The 12,850-nt window shown below is 39.7% G+C and overlaps 1 protein-coding gene across 26 annotated transcripts in view; it reads right to left on the bottom strand.

Annotated features, from left to right (window-relative positions):
* TENM2 (teneurin transmembrane protein 2) overlaps positions 1 to 12,850 on the bottom strand; it is a 1,520,094-nt gene that overhangs the window by 214,081 nt on the left and 1,293,163 nt on the right. For 2 of the 26 annotated variants that reach the window (XM_039484055.1, XM_039484054.1), the window contains exon 2: positions 6,816 to 6,904. The exons of the other annotated variants lie outside the window; for them this stretch is intronic. The gene's annotated coding sequence lies outside the window, so the exon portion shown is untranslated. The remainder of the gene's footprint in view (positions 1 to 6,815; positions 6,905 to 12,850) is intronic. 26 annotated transcript variants of the gene reach the window in all.

Raw genomic sequence — 12,850 nt, 5'->3', positions numbered from 1 at the left:
AATGGTTCAGTGAGACTAAAGCCAATTCTGGGCTTCCAAACACCATGATACCTGGCTAAGGACAGGAATAAACAGGCTGCAAGTAAAGTAACGTAAAATAGTCCATGTTATTTGGCCTGAAAAGAAATCTTAATACTTTTCAGAACTGAGATTACTGTACTGGACTGGGAGACTAACGACATCTGCGATCTGATCTCAACTTTGCCACTGGTTGGCCATGTAACCTTGAGTAAACCACCAAAGGGCAAATTCTACATAGTAACCACTGATTTTGGGAAACCTTGGGTCCATAATTCCAGTACACATCAATGGGAGTTGTGCGTGCACAATGTTTCATAAGGAATACAGTGTTGTCAAATCTTGTGATTTTTAATGCTTTTTTGAAGCCAAACTGCTGGAATCCTGATATTGCATAAATCACAGCTTTCATTTAAGAAAAAAGAAAAGTAAGTTTCTAGCTCTTGTGTTTCAGAGAAAAGCTTGACAATGTGAGGCAAATGCACCCTGAAGGATCAAAAGCCAGAGGCCATATACAAAGAATGCAACATTTGTTATTTAAAACAAAATCTTATGCTTTTAAACTAGTTTCATGATTTTTGAACATTTGGAGTTAGTTATACTGGAAATCCCATTGTGTGTCCTAGCTGTTTCATTAGCAATACGTAAGGCTGCAAGTTTGTCATGGAGGTCACGGATTCCATGACTTTCTGTGACCTCCAGGACTTCTGCAGCGGCCGGTGCGCCTGGCTCAGGGGCAGCTCAGGCAGCGTCTTTACCAGTTGCATCGGCCGCAGCTGGGGAAGTCTCGGGCCACTGTCCCCTCCACTCCAGCAGGAGAGTTTGGGTGTGGGAGGAGGCAGGAGGTTGGGGCATGGGATAGGGTGAGCCGGGCTCTAGACGGCTCTGTGTGCTGCCTCTGCCTGCAGGCACCACCCCTGCAGCTCCCATTGGTCACAGTCCTAATTCAAGTATCAGAGGGGTAGCCATGTTAGTCTGGTTCTGTAAAAGCAGCAAAGAATCCTGTGGCACCTTATAGACTAACAGACGTTCTGCAGCATGAGCTTTTGTGGGTGAATGCCCACTTTGTCGGATGCAAGAGTGGAAATTTCCAGGGGCAGGTAAATATAAGCAAGCAAGAAGCAAGCTAGAGATAACGAGGTTAGATCAATCAGGGAGGATGAGGCCCTGTTCTAGCAGTTGAGGTGTGAAAACCAAGGGAGGAGAAACTGGTTCTGTAGTTGGCAAGCCATTCACAGTCTTTGTTTAATCCTAAACTGATGGTGTCAAATTTGCAAATGAACTGAAGCTCAGCAGTTTCTCTTAGAAGTCTGGTCCTAAAGTTTTTTTGCTGGAGGATGGCCACCTTAAGATCTGCTATTGTGTGGCCAGGGAGGTTGAAGTGTTCTCCTACAGGTTTTTGTATATTGCCGTTCCTAATATCTGATTTGTGTCCATTTATCCTTTTCCTTAGAGACTGTCCAGTTTGGCCGATGTACATAGCAGAAGGGCATTGCTGGCATATGATGGCATATATTACATTTCTGGATGTGCAGGTGAATGAACCGGTGATGGTGTGGCTGATCTGGTTAGGTCCTGTGATGGTGTTGCTGGTGTAGATATGTGGGCAGAGTTGGCATCGAGGTTTGTTGCATGGATTGGTTCCTAATTCAGGAAAACCCTTAAGCACAGACTTAACTTTAAGCATGCGCTTAAGTCCCACTGACTTTGAATGAATAATTTTATATGGACAAATGAAACTTCTGTCTTATCAACCACTCCAATTGTATTTTTTTAATGTTAGTTAAATGGTACCTTATTTTAAAAAAATTAATTCACCTTTTTCTTCCTATGCCCTAGGGCTAATCATGAGCACCACGGTTCCATATTTAATTTCTATCACCACAATTACTTCTCTGAGAAAAAGAAAAGACTGTTTATAAAATCATTTAACCTGGGATGTTATCATCATTCTGAATACAGTGGTATGTGTGTGTTTGTTTAGAAAAAAGAAAAATTGCACTGGAAGTATATAGCACATCAGTATTGGATTTTGTGTGGCATTATGCTTAATTAGTGTAGAAATACCTACAGCTATTGGATAGGTGCTTTCCTTTTTAATAAATCAAGGTAAGTAAATACAATAATGTGAACTGTAAAGACACCATCAATAGCTGTGCCAGCCAAAAACTGTCCAAGTAGGCAAGACTTTTGAAAAGACAATTAAAGGAAATCCAATTCAAAAGGAAAAAAAAGCCACAATTAAGGCCCTGACACCATAGAGGGCTCTGCCAGCCCTAACACTGACACCTTAGCAGAGTCCCTTGAATTTCAATAAGACTTTGCAAAGACATAAAGGTCCACGCTAACAGATTCCTTTTGTAGGACAGGGGCCCGACTTATTTCAGATTAACCAGAGAGAAATGGTTATCAAACTCTTAGCCACTAAATCAGGGAAGACGCGTCTCTTTTTTATTGGCTGCTAAAGCTGGACATTTGACTGCAAGTGCTAAAACATAAATAAGTGTGGGCCCAATCCTACAGTCCTTACTCAGGCAAAATTCCCTTTGCTTTCAAAGTGGAGATGCCACTAATGCATTTAACTGGAGTTTTATCCAAGCAAGTACTGTAAGAACAGGTCCTTTATTTTATTTCTGCTGCTTTTAGAAGAGCATTAGAGGGGTCTTCCTCAGTTTCATAATTCTGGGACAAATTGATCCATTACTTTTTAAGATTTCTCCCTACTGATCCTTCTCACAAGACTTCTTAGTACATATGTAAGGAAAGGCAGAACACCTAGCTTCCCTTAGACTAGAGGTGGTGGGAATATTTCAACGAACTATTTTTTCACCAAAAAATGCCAATTTATCAGAACCAAAAATGTTCATTAAATTGGTCAATGAATCTCTTGGAAAAAAGTTTTTAAATGGTCTAAATATCCCATTTTGACATTTTCAAATAAAATTTTAGAGGTTTTTTTTTAGTTGAAATTAATTTTCATTCAGAAATTGTAGTCACGTTGGACTCCAAAAAGGTTAAAAAAGGTCAAAATTATTGCAACAAAATATTTCAGTCGACTAGAGCCAATTTCTGGTTTGGATTTTTGGTTTCAGAAAATTTTTGAAATTTCAACTTTTCATCCCATTTTGGGATAGGAATTTTTTTGGTATCTTGAAAATCTTCATGAGATGTGAAGACCATTTCTGACACAGCTCTGTTCTGGACTCTATGCTGATCTGGAGTGGGTCTACATTTATATTGCACTACAGGCTGACAATTTTATATTTCATTATTGGTTGTAAATTTATATTTGATCTATTAGAGTAATAATTTAAAAGAAATGCCAACATTTTTACCCCTTTGGTATGAATTAAAAGTAGTTTCAGGGTTCTCTACACTATTAATTAATCCATACTAGAGAGGTAAAAATTGGTATGCACTAGGGTGTCATGTATTAACTGGCCTGTTTGGACGCTGCTGGTGCTAGCTAAAAGTTCCTTAGTGCAGTGGTTCTCAAACTTATTTGACTGTGCTCCCTTCTTTCTGTTTGTAGTAATTTACGCCCTGCCTCCCACAAGTACATATACCAATGAAAAACAATCAACATGCAACACTCACTAAATATTAAAAACAGCAAGGTATTGATTCAAACAGAGCCAACAATACATTGTAATAAGAGCAAAAACAAAACTGTGATTGTGGTCGATGCTTACAGTTAAATGTGCACACCCCGTCCCAGCAAACAGATTAATGTACAAATGGCAATAACTTTGTATAACGCTATGCAAGCTTAACAGAAATCCATCAAAATGCACATTGTCATCTAGAGTCAAATGCACCGCTTCATCTGTGGCCTTGATATGTTTGGAGGAATCAGCTTTGCTAATTATTCATTGCTGTGGGTAAAACACATGCTCTCCCCTGAATACATTCCACACCCCCAGGGGGCCTGCCCCCCAATTTGAGAATTTCTGCCTTAGTGTACATTAAGTTAAAACAGGACTTTAGTGCAAACTTAATAGGCAGCAGGTTTAATTAATAGGTAGCAGGTTTAAAACAAACAAAAGGAAATATTTTTTCAAACAATGCACAGTCAACCTGTGGAAATCCTTGCCAGGGGATGCTGTGAACGCCAAGACTATAGCAGGGTTCTAAAAAGAACTAGATAAATTCATGGAGGATAGGCCCATCAATGGCTATTAGCCAGGATGGGCAGAGATGGTGTCCCTAGCCTCTGTTTGCCAAAAGCTGGGAATGGGCAACAGGGGATGGATCACTTGATCACCTGTTCTGTTTATTCCCTCCGGGGCACCTGGCATTGGCCACTATTGGAATACAGGATATTGGGCTAGACGGACCTTTGGTCTGACCCAGTATGGAAATTCTTATATTCTTAACTAGGGAACTTTTTGTGCACACCAGCATGGTGTGTATGGGCCACTTTATGGATGACAACCTAGTGTACACTAGAATTTATACCCCTCTAGCATGGATTAATGCACACTGTAGACAAGCCCTCAATCACTACAATCACCAAGTCCCTCTGCCAATTGTGATTTTACAATCTATTAAAAAAACAACTCCTGCTTTTGAAGGATTCAGATAAACAACAGGGGAAACTGATTAAAGCCTCAATTGAGCAATCACCTAATTTTACTCCTGTGAGTAGTCCCAAAAAAGTGCTCAAATCTGACCATATACATAAAGTTTTCAGGATCAGGGCCTAATGAAAAGTGCTGTCAAATGCACAAAGTAAATAAAAATATTATTTCTAGCCTCTGTCAGTTATAGTATTTTAGGTATTTTTGCCTACTTTTAATAATAGTAGGCAAAAAAACTAAAAGAAACCAAAAGAAACAATCAGACAGAAATAATATTTTTAAACTGATGATGACCCTATATGTATGAATAAAAAAATCTGAAATGATAAATGCATGAAAACATCTGCATATTTTAATTAATTACACATTCAATAAATGACTTACTGAAATGTATATATTTCTCTATTCTAAGTAAGGATACGATTTTGTCATGGAAGAAATGGATTCCATGACTTTCCAGGACCTCCGTGACTTATTCTGGGGCAGGCCTGGAGCAGCTGCTGTCATAACAACTGGCTGGTGGTCAGCCCTGGGCCTGTCAGAACAGTGGGCAGTGACCAGCCCCAAGGCCACTGGAGCAGTGTCCAGGCCTGGAGCAGTGGCTCTCGGAACAGCTGGCCAACAGCCAGTCCCAGGGCCACCGGAGCAGTGGCTGGGGGGCGGATGGGGAACACTGAACAGCTGACCGGTGGTCAGCTCTGAGGCTGTGGAACAGCAGCTGCTGGATCAGCGACTGCGGTCAGCCCTGGGGCTGCCAGAACAGTGGCTGCTGGAACAGTTGACTGACAGTCAGCCCCGGAGCCACTGAACAGCTGACCAGGGGCCCGCTGCCGGAGCAGCAGTCCTTGGTCCACTGGTGCAGCGGCTGGGGCTGGAGCAGCAGTGTTCAGCCCCTGCAGCTGAAGCAGAGTTGGGGCTGGAGCCGCTCAAGCCCTTGCAGAACTCTGTTTGTCCCCTCCTCCCCCCAGGGTATTTTTAGTAAAAGTCAGGGACAGGTTGCAGGCTTCCATGAATTTTTGTCTATTGCCCACAAGCTGTCCCCAACTTTTACTAAAAATACCTGTGACAGAATCTCAACCTTAGTTATACGTCTACTCTTTTTATAATCTGGAGCCAAAGCACTATTATAACCCTCCCCTTCACTTCAAATGTTTGACACTCAAGAACAAGCTTCAGAAAAAGCAGTATTTATATTTAGGAAAGGCTTCAAACTGGTGAAGCTATTATAGGATAATACCATAGTTATCTTACCAGCCTAATCAGAAAGTTCAATTTAAATGTCATTTCATAAGCAGCAATAATCCTTCAATTTACAACTGCCCTAGAGAGTGCCTAGCAACGTCATTTATTACAGCAAGCCAAGGCTGATGACTAACTTTGAGAATTCCACCTCCAGAACTGGCAGAGGGACTGATAACCTCACAGAGATCACACTTACTACTACAGGTAGATTTCAAAGGGCTTGCTCATCCCATCCAGAGTCGATACCAATAAGGTAGCATAATTTCTTTGTAGTAGACTATTCAAAGGGAGAGTATTGTGTATCCAATTCTGGAAGGAAGGTCAAATTGTATTTACTAAACATTACAAGTGGCTCAAGCAGGAGCATTCAGGTTTGGCCCCGCCCCCTCCACCCTCTGTATATGGAGACAAAAAGGCAGACAGGCAATCACATTTGATTGATGTGATGACTGCGTGCTCCGGGTTGCTACTTCACTCGAGTGGCACTCGAGGTTTGGAGGCCCTTCCAAATGGTGTGCCCAGGCAAATTACCCTTCTCCTCCTCTCCGCAGCGGGTCCTGAATGCAGGAAATGTTCGCTTCAAGTGGGACAGGAGGCCTGGGGGTCAAAATGGGACAATCCCATGAAACCCAGGACTGTTGGGAGCCCTGATTCAATGATGTCCCAGTGGGAAGAGGTGGGTGAAAGTCCTGCAATCCTACACAGACTAACGAATGAGTGCCTGCAGTTGTTGACTCAGTGTGGGGGGAGACCCCCTGTGATGTGTCTTCTCCTTTGGCAGGAGAGGAAAAGATTGTGTTTAAATGTATAGTTTTCTTTCACAAAAGAACGTAAAGAAGGCCTTATTTCTCCTTATCTTCAGCACAGTTATAATCCCTCAGTTTTAGCTTCAAGTACACACAATCTTAAACATTATAGTTTAGACTTGTTCAAACAATGACTATGTAGAAGAATTAGCATAACTTCAAAACCTGCCTTCTGCCACCTGACCAAATCAGCAAATATCTTCCTTGAGGACTGTCACGTGCAATCTTCATTGATCAGATTTAAAGACCAAAGGATTACTGTGGAGAATGAGATAGTTATGTATATTAATTTTAAAAAATATCATATGCCCTTCAGGTTATCTGTTTGATGTTAACCTGTCTGACTGCCAGGAGTTAAATTAAAGGAGGCTATTAGAGAAAAAATCAACAGGAGACAAAACAATATCAAATATAAATGTCCTGCAGGATACCATGGAAAAGCTATTTATTAAGGAATGCCCCCTAAACCGGCTCCATCCAGGTCAGAATGCTTTACTGTACTCTTCCCAAGGCTGAATATGGGGTCAAAGGAGAGCTAAAACCTCAAAAACCCTAGAGAAGGGAAGGGCTAGGTAAGCTAGGAGAGACTCTAGTTACAGTAACATACTTTTTTTATTGCACTATAAATAAATTCCACTTTCCCACATGATTCAGAATGGTGTCTGAGCTTCAAAATTGGCTACTCAAGAACTGTAGTGGGTAGGATAGATGCAATCTACGTTGAGAACATGCATTTGATCAAATCATGGAGACCAGTTTCAAAGCTTTGTTAATTTCCAAATGCTAAGGGCATCAAATATGGTCAGATCAAACCAAAGCACTAGTATTTCCAATTATTTGCAATTTATCCAGTATTCATCTAGTTCTACTTTATTATAAGAAGATTCCATTATATTAAAAATTATTTCTAAAGGGATGGAGTACAAAATGTTGCATCAGTAAATAAACCACTCTTTTTAAGACACAATTATCCAGAGCTTAATATTCTGGATGTTTACAATTGTCCTTACAGTAAATTAAGGGAGAAAGGCGAGTGATGAATTGATAAACACTCACCTTATGATCAGATAACCTTTTAAGACATTACCTTAAAATTGGGGGAGAAATACAGAGGTAGAAGGTAGAGTGGACACACCTGTTTTCACACACTGACACTCAGACACTTTTATAATGAAGAAGAAAGTTATGCAGACGTGTGTGTGTGTGTGGGGGGGGAGAATAGCATTTTACACATTTGTTCCATGAAAGGTTAGAATTATATATATTAAAGATTGTTACAGGTTGCAGTCTTCTTCTTCTTCCTTTTTTTTTTTCAAGAATGACAACACTTCTGTCAGGGATCCGGAGAATAATGTATAAAGAATAGGTCAAATTTGAGACCCTTTATCCTCAAGAGTTTCCCTTTAAAAGTACACACTGATGAGTTTGAATACAGCCTTTAAATAAAGTACTTCTTTTTTTGGAACACCAACACTATTTCCAATCTCTCTGTTAATGTGACAGTAAGTACTGTTGATCACATGACAGGAACCTAATCAGACAGCAAGATAAATTTTAACGATGCTCTTGCTATTTTCTTAAATGCTCTCTGATTTCCTGCTTTCAGTATTACTAACACAGTTCCTTGGCTGTTGGGTAGAGCTTGATCAATGAAGTTCAGCCAATTGGAACGATCCAGGACAGGCTATCAATACTGATACCCAGAACTGACAAAGAGGTGATAGAGGTGGGGAGAACAAGTGGCAAAGAGAGCACACATCACTGTGTGTGCACATTCAGGGAGCACTCAGATGCAGTGTATATTAATTTGCAGCTCATTTGCAGCAAAAAAGGTTGAAATTTAAGATATGCCATGGAGTAAACATGCATTTTACTGGCTGAAGCAGAGAAAACCAACATTTCATCTATTTCTGAAAACAAATAACTGTTTCTGGCACCACATCATTGTTATACTATTACTGGCTACTACTATGGAGGGCAGAAAGTGCAGCTGCGGTCCTCAGAATATTCGGGATTTCTGGCCTAAGCATAATCACTTATGTAATGAAAAACCCATTTCTATTTCTGCATCCTCACTTCTCTTCATACTGAAATGCCTTGCGTCTGTCATCCATTTATTGAAACTTATTCTTCATCTAGACAGCCAGACCTGGTTAGTATTTGGAATTAGTTTTTAAATCACTATTTTTCTATTATTTATTTTGGGATTTTTGGAAATATTCCATAGGTATAGTAAAAAATTGTCTTTTGACAAGGGCCCAGATATTCTTACAGGACTGAACCCAAAGGCCTGATCCAGGTAAAAGAACTTCACTGAGGTGCATTAACTTAAGAATGTTAAGAATGTTAACTAAAGAAATAAAGTCAGACTATACAGACAAAATCATTAGGTCAAGAGTTAAAGGGATAAAAAAAAAAGGGTAAAACATTAGTTATTAAAGCACCATGCAAGATTAAGAATAATCTCAGAGTCCCTGGTTTCAGAGCAGTAGCCGTGCTAGTCTGTATCAGCAAAAGCAACGAGGAGTCCTTGTAGCACCTTAGAGACTAACATGTATTTGGGCACAAGCTCAGAGTCCCTACATTTTTTCAGAATGGGCAGAATCCACTAGCAGTTCTTTTTCTACTAGTCTCATCCGGTTATGGATACATATTCCAGGATGAATGGTCTCTCCAGTTATTACAAAAGAGGTTATGAACTGATGGTAAGTGTACATATTCAGATAACAACAACAACAAAGAGACTTGGCTCAATAAAACTAATGGGCAGAAATTAGGCCCCCTCTCTTCTTTTATGCTTTTCCTTACCCTGTGACAGAGTTTTACCAGGATTCTCTGTGTATTTTACTAGAGTTCTCACTTTTAGGGCCCAATTCTGCTCTGCTCTCAGATAAATGCACATAATTCCCATTTCAGGGAAAGACAGCTAAGCTGTCCCTTAGCTTTCTCAAGCTCCTTCTCCGGTGTCTATTTATCTACTCAGCTCCATATTTAAAATCACTTTCTTTCTTTTGTATGACTTATCAGTCAAATTAAAATAGAAATCCTCCAGCAACAATATACTGTAAGTGAGATAACCATGTTATCCTCTCCTTCTTCAGCAGCAGAAACACATTATTGTCACAAATCCTGTTCAACTCCAGGGTGATTTCGAAACAGTGTGTTGGTCCATTGCAGGACTAGGCTTGGCTATGGTCATTCAAATTCTCCTGGAATTAAACTGGAGAAAAGTATAACAACACTCATCAGAGGAAATAACAAAGCCTGCCCTGGTCTGGACAATCTTGAGTTATAAATTTAGCTTTCCCAGGCTCTTTACTTCTGCTTGTATCATGGCATATGATCATTATAATTGAAGTGCAAGAGCTTCTGAAGCATTTGGGCAGCTTTGTGATTTTCTGATGACGAAAAGTTACCCTAGAACTGGCAAGTACCCTGACAGCAAAGGGTCCAATTCCACCTGCGTCTCTGTGTCAGGAGGTTTGGCCAGGACATTCCCATGCTCTGATGATTACTGGTCTTTTGTTTTAATGTAAGTAGAAGTATATATACAGGTGCATGTAACTGAATAATTCAGATTCTAACTTAACTTTTGTGAGCAAATGGCCTTTCCTTTTGATTTCCTGGTGAAGTTAGAGGCCATTCTTTTTAAAAAGTTCACTTTGCAAACTGGGTAAGGTTTTCACCCCACCATAATGTTCCTTCTGGTTACAAATAATATTTCCCCCCCTCCCTTCAAGTTCAAATTAAAGTAAAACATTTCAGCTATGTCCGTTCAACTTACCACTTACAGCAAAACAACCCATTAGCACACAAATACAGTGTGTATATCAGGAATGGGCCAACTGACGTTTCAAAAAGTTTTGTCTAATCCAAGACAATTTCTGTGAGGCAAATAAAATATCCAGCAAACAGTGCAAGCATGTGTTCTCATTGGGCAAATAGAAACCTATCCCACCACTATACTTTGTTGGCACAAGGACTTTAAAGCATTTTCTATCCCATGACTTTCCTCAAAAAGGACCCAGAAAAAAATGTTGGAAGAATCAACCAACCGGTAAATTAAGAAAAGCTTAAAATTAAATTAACTGACACACTGTTATGCATTATGTATATTACCTTTAAAAATTTAAACCTGATGCAGCAGGATAAATCCGGGCATCCCCAAAGAAGGCAAAAAACAAACAACAAAGCATATTCAAAGTTTTAGGTAAGGTTCCGCAAGATCAACATATGACTGAACGTAAGTTCCTTTGCCATTCAAGTACTACATTAGCTTAATTCCCCCCCAACACATGCACTAATTAAAAGAGTGGTTATAGTCAGGATAGTGACTGTAATTATCACACTGTGGGGCTCAATATTTATTATCTTGTTATCAAATCTGCTCAGCACATAAGTCAAAACATGATTTTTTTAACCATCAATGCTACACACTTAGTCCTGCCTCTTGAATTCAAGTAGTTCTTTCCTCTTACAAGCTCTCAAATAATAAAGATTCTGGTGTCAGCGATGATGCATGAATTAGAATAGAATGCCAACTCACTCTTCCCCAGCTGTATTAGTTATGCACGGCTAAAGTAGAAATGATTTGCTTTGGTAAAAAGGAAAAAAAAACAGGTTTGTCTTATAGGCACACAAGGTTAAATTCTGCTCTCGGATCCAAACATACTGTTCCAGTTCATCTCAGTGAAAGGCACACACACTTAACATTATCTCTTAAAAAATGGCACATGATAAGCCTTCCATCATTCTTCAGGCAAAACACCCTTGAATCAATGGGCATTTGGACTGTAGAATTTGGTCCAGAAACCAGAAAAGTTGAGCTAGACGGTACCATTTTTTGAAACTATAACTACAATTTAATCTTGTCGTATAAAGCATTATTGATATGATGGTACTCACACTATCAAGCTGTGAAAGCTAAAGCCAGCGACTTAACTACTGGATGGACAGACGGACGAATGGATGGGTGGATAGATGGATAAATAATCCTTACCATCTGACATCTAAATAGGACGTAATCAGCTGATTGAAAATATGATGATGCAACACAGATACTGACACAAAGCCTGAAGAAACAGAAGATGAAACTAACTCCTGATTACTGTTTTTAATACGGTTGTTTAGACATATTTAGGCTTACTGAGGAATGTGTATAAAGTTTGCTGTCATTTCATATGCTAATATGTCACTTCTCTTCCCACTGTTCAATGCACATTACTCCATAATTTCTGTTGCCTGTTACCCTTTGTAATTATTATTTTCACATCCTATGTTTTATTCTTACCTTTCTACATTGCCTTCCCAGCATTTTACTTGCATAACTTCTTGCCTCCTTTGCTAATTCTGTCCCTTTGTATTTGTGGTATTATAGAGTGGATACGTTAGCAGAGGTTTTAAAATCTATTCAGCCTCTTGAAAATTTGCTAAGTAAGGTGTGCTTAAAGTTAATTATATGCAGAAATGTTTAGCTGAATTGGGGCCTAAATGTACTAAAGAAATATATAGCAAAATTTACACAAATAAACAAAGCAGTCACAGCTTGCATAGAGTGTAAATGAATCCAGAAGTCTTAAGCCTCTGTCCCCTATATGCTTTTATGCTGCAGCCACCGTGCAAGCCCTAGACCATCCCTCCACAGGCAAGAAATGAGAAATTTTGAGGGCTACTGAACACTGACTTTTCAGAGTGAATTACCACAAAGTTATTTAACACAAGTGTTTCTGGTCTAGCACTGTATTAGTAAAACTCAGTGTTCAATAGGGCAGAAACTCACCCTTCACCAGCGGTGGTCTTGGGTCAGAATGCTGGGCTACAATATTAAGCATGTCGTATTAAACTAGTGTAAGGTTTTCAAAATATTTTTGCTTCCCCTTAATTACTGGGAGTTTTCATCTGCTTCTGCACTTGTGAAATTCCTCAAAGCAAACCACATAGTGTTCTGCCACTGTTATACCACAGATCAGGGTTCTGATCTCTGACACTCCAGTGTATATCTGGACTCACACCGTTGAAGTAAGGTAAACTACTTTGTATTAACATTGGTGCAAATGAGACTAGAGTCTGGCCCACAGTGGCTTTAAAACCACGATGCTTTCTTCCACCTCCAGAAGCAGAGTGAATGTGTTCCATTACGTGAAGTGACAGGATAGCTGTAATGAAAAGAAAGTGAGCACCACTAGTGAAGCCACTGTTGCATTT

Source organism: Mauremys reevesii, linkage group 8 (assembly GCF_016161935.1).
Source record: "Mauremys reevesii isolate NIE-2019 linkage group 8, ASM1616193v1, whole genome shotgun sequence".
In the NCBI taxonomy this organism is placed as follows: domain Eukaryota; kingdom Metazoa; phylum Chordata; order Testudines; family Geoemydidae; genus Mauremys; species Mauremys reevesii.
The sequence above is the reverse complement of the archived record's forward strand: the minus strand, read 5'-3'. Positions and strand labels throughout refer to the sequence as shown.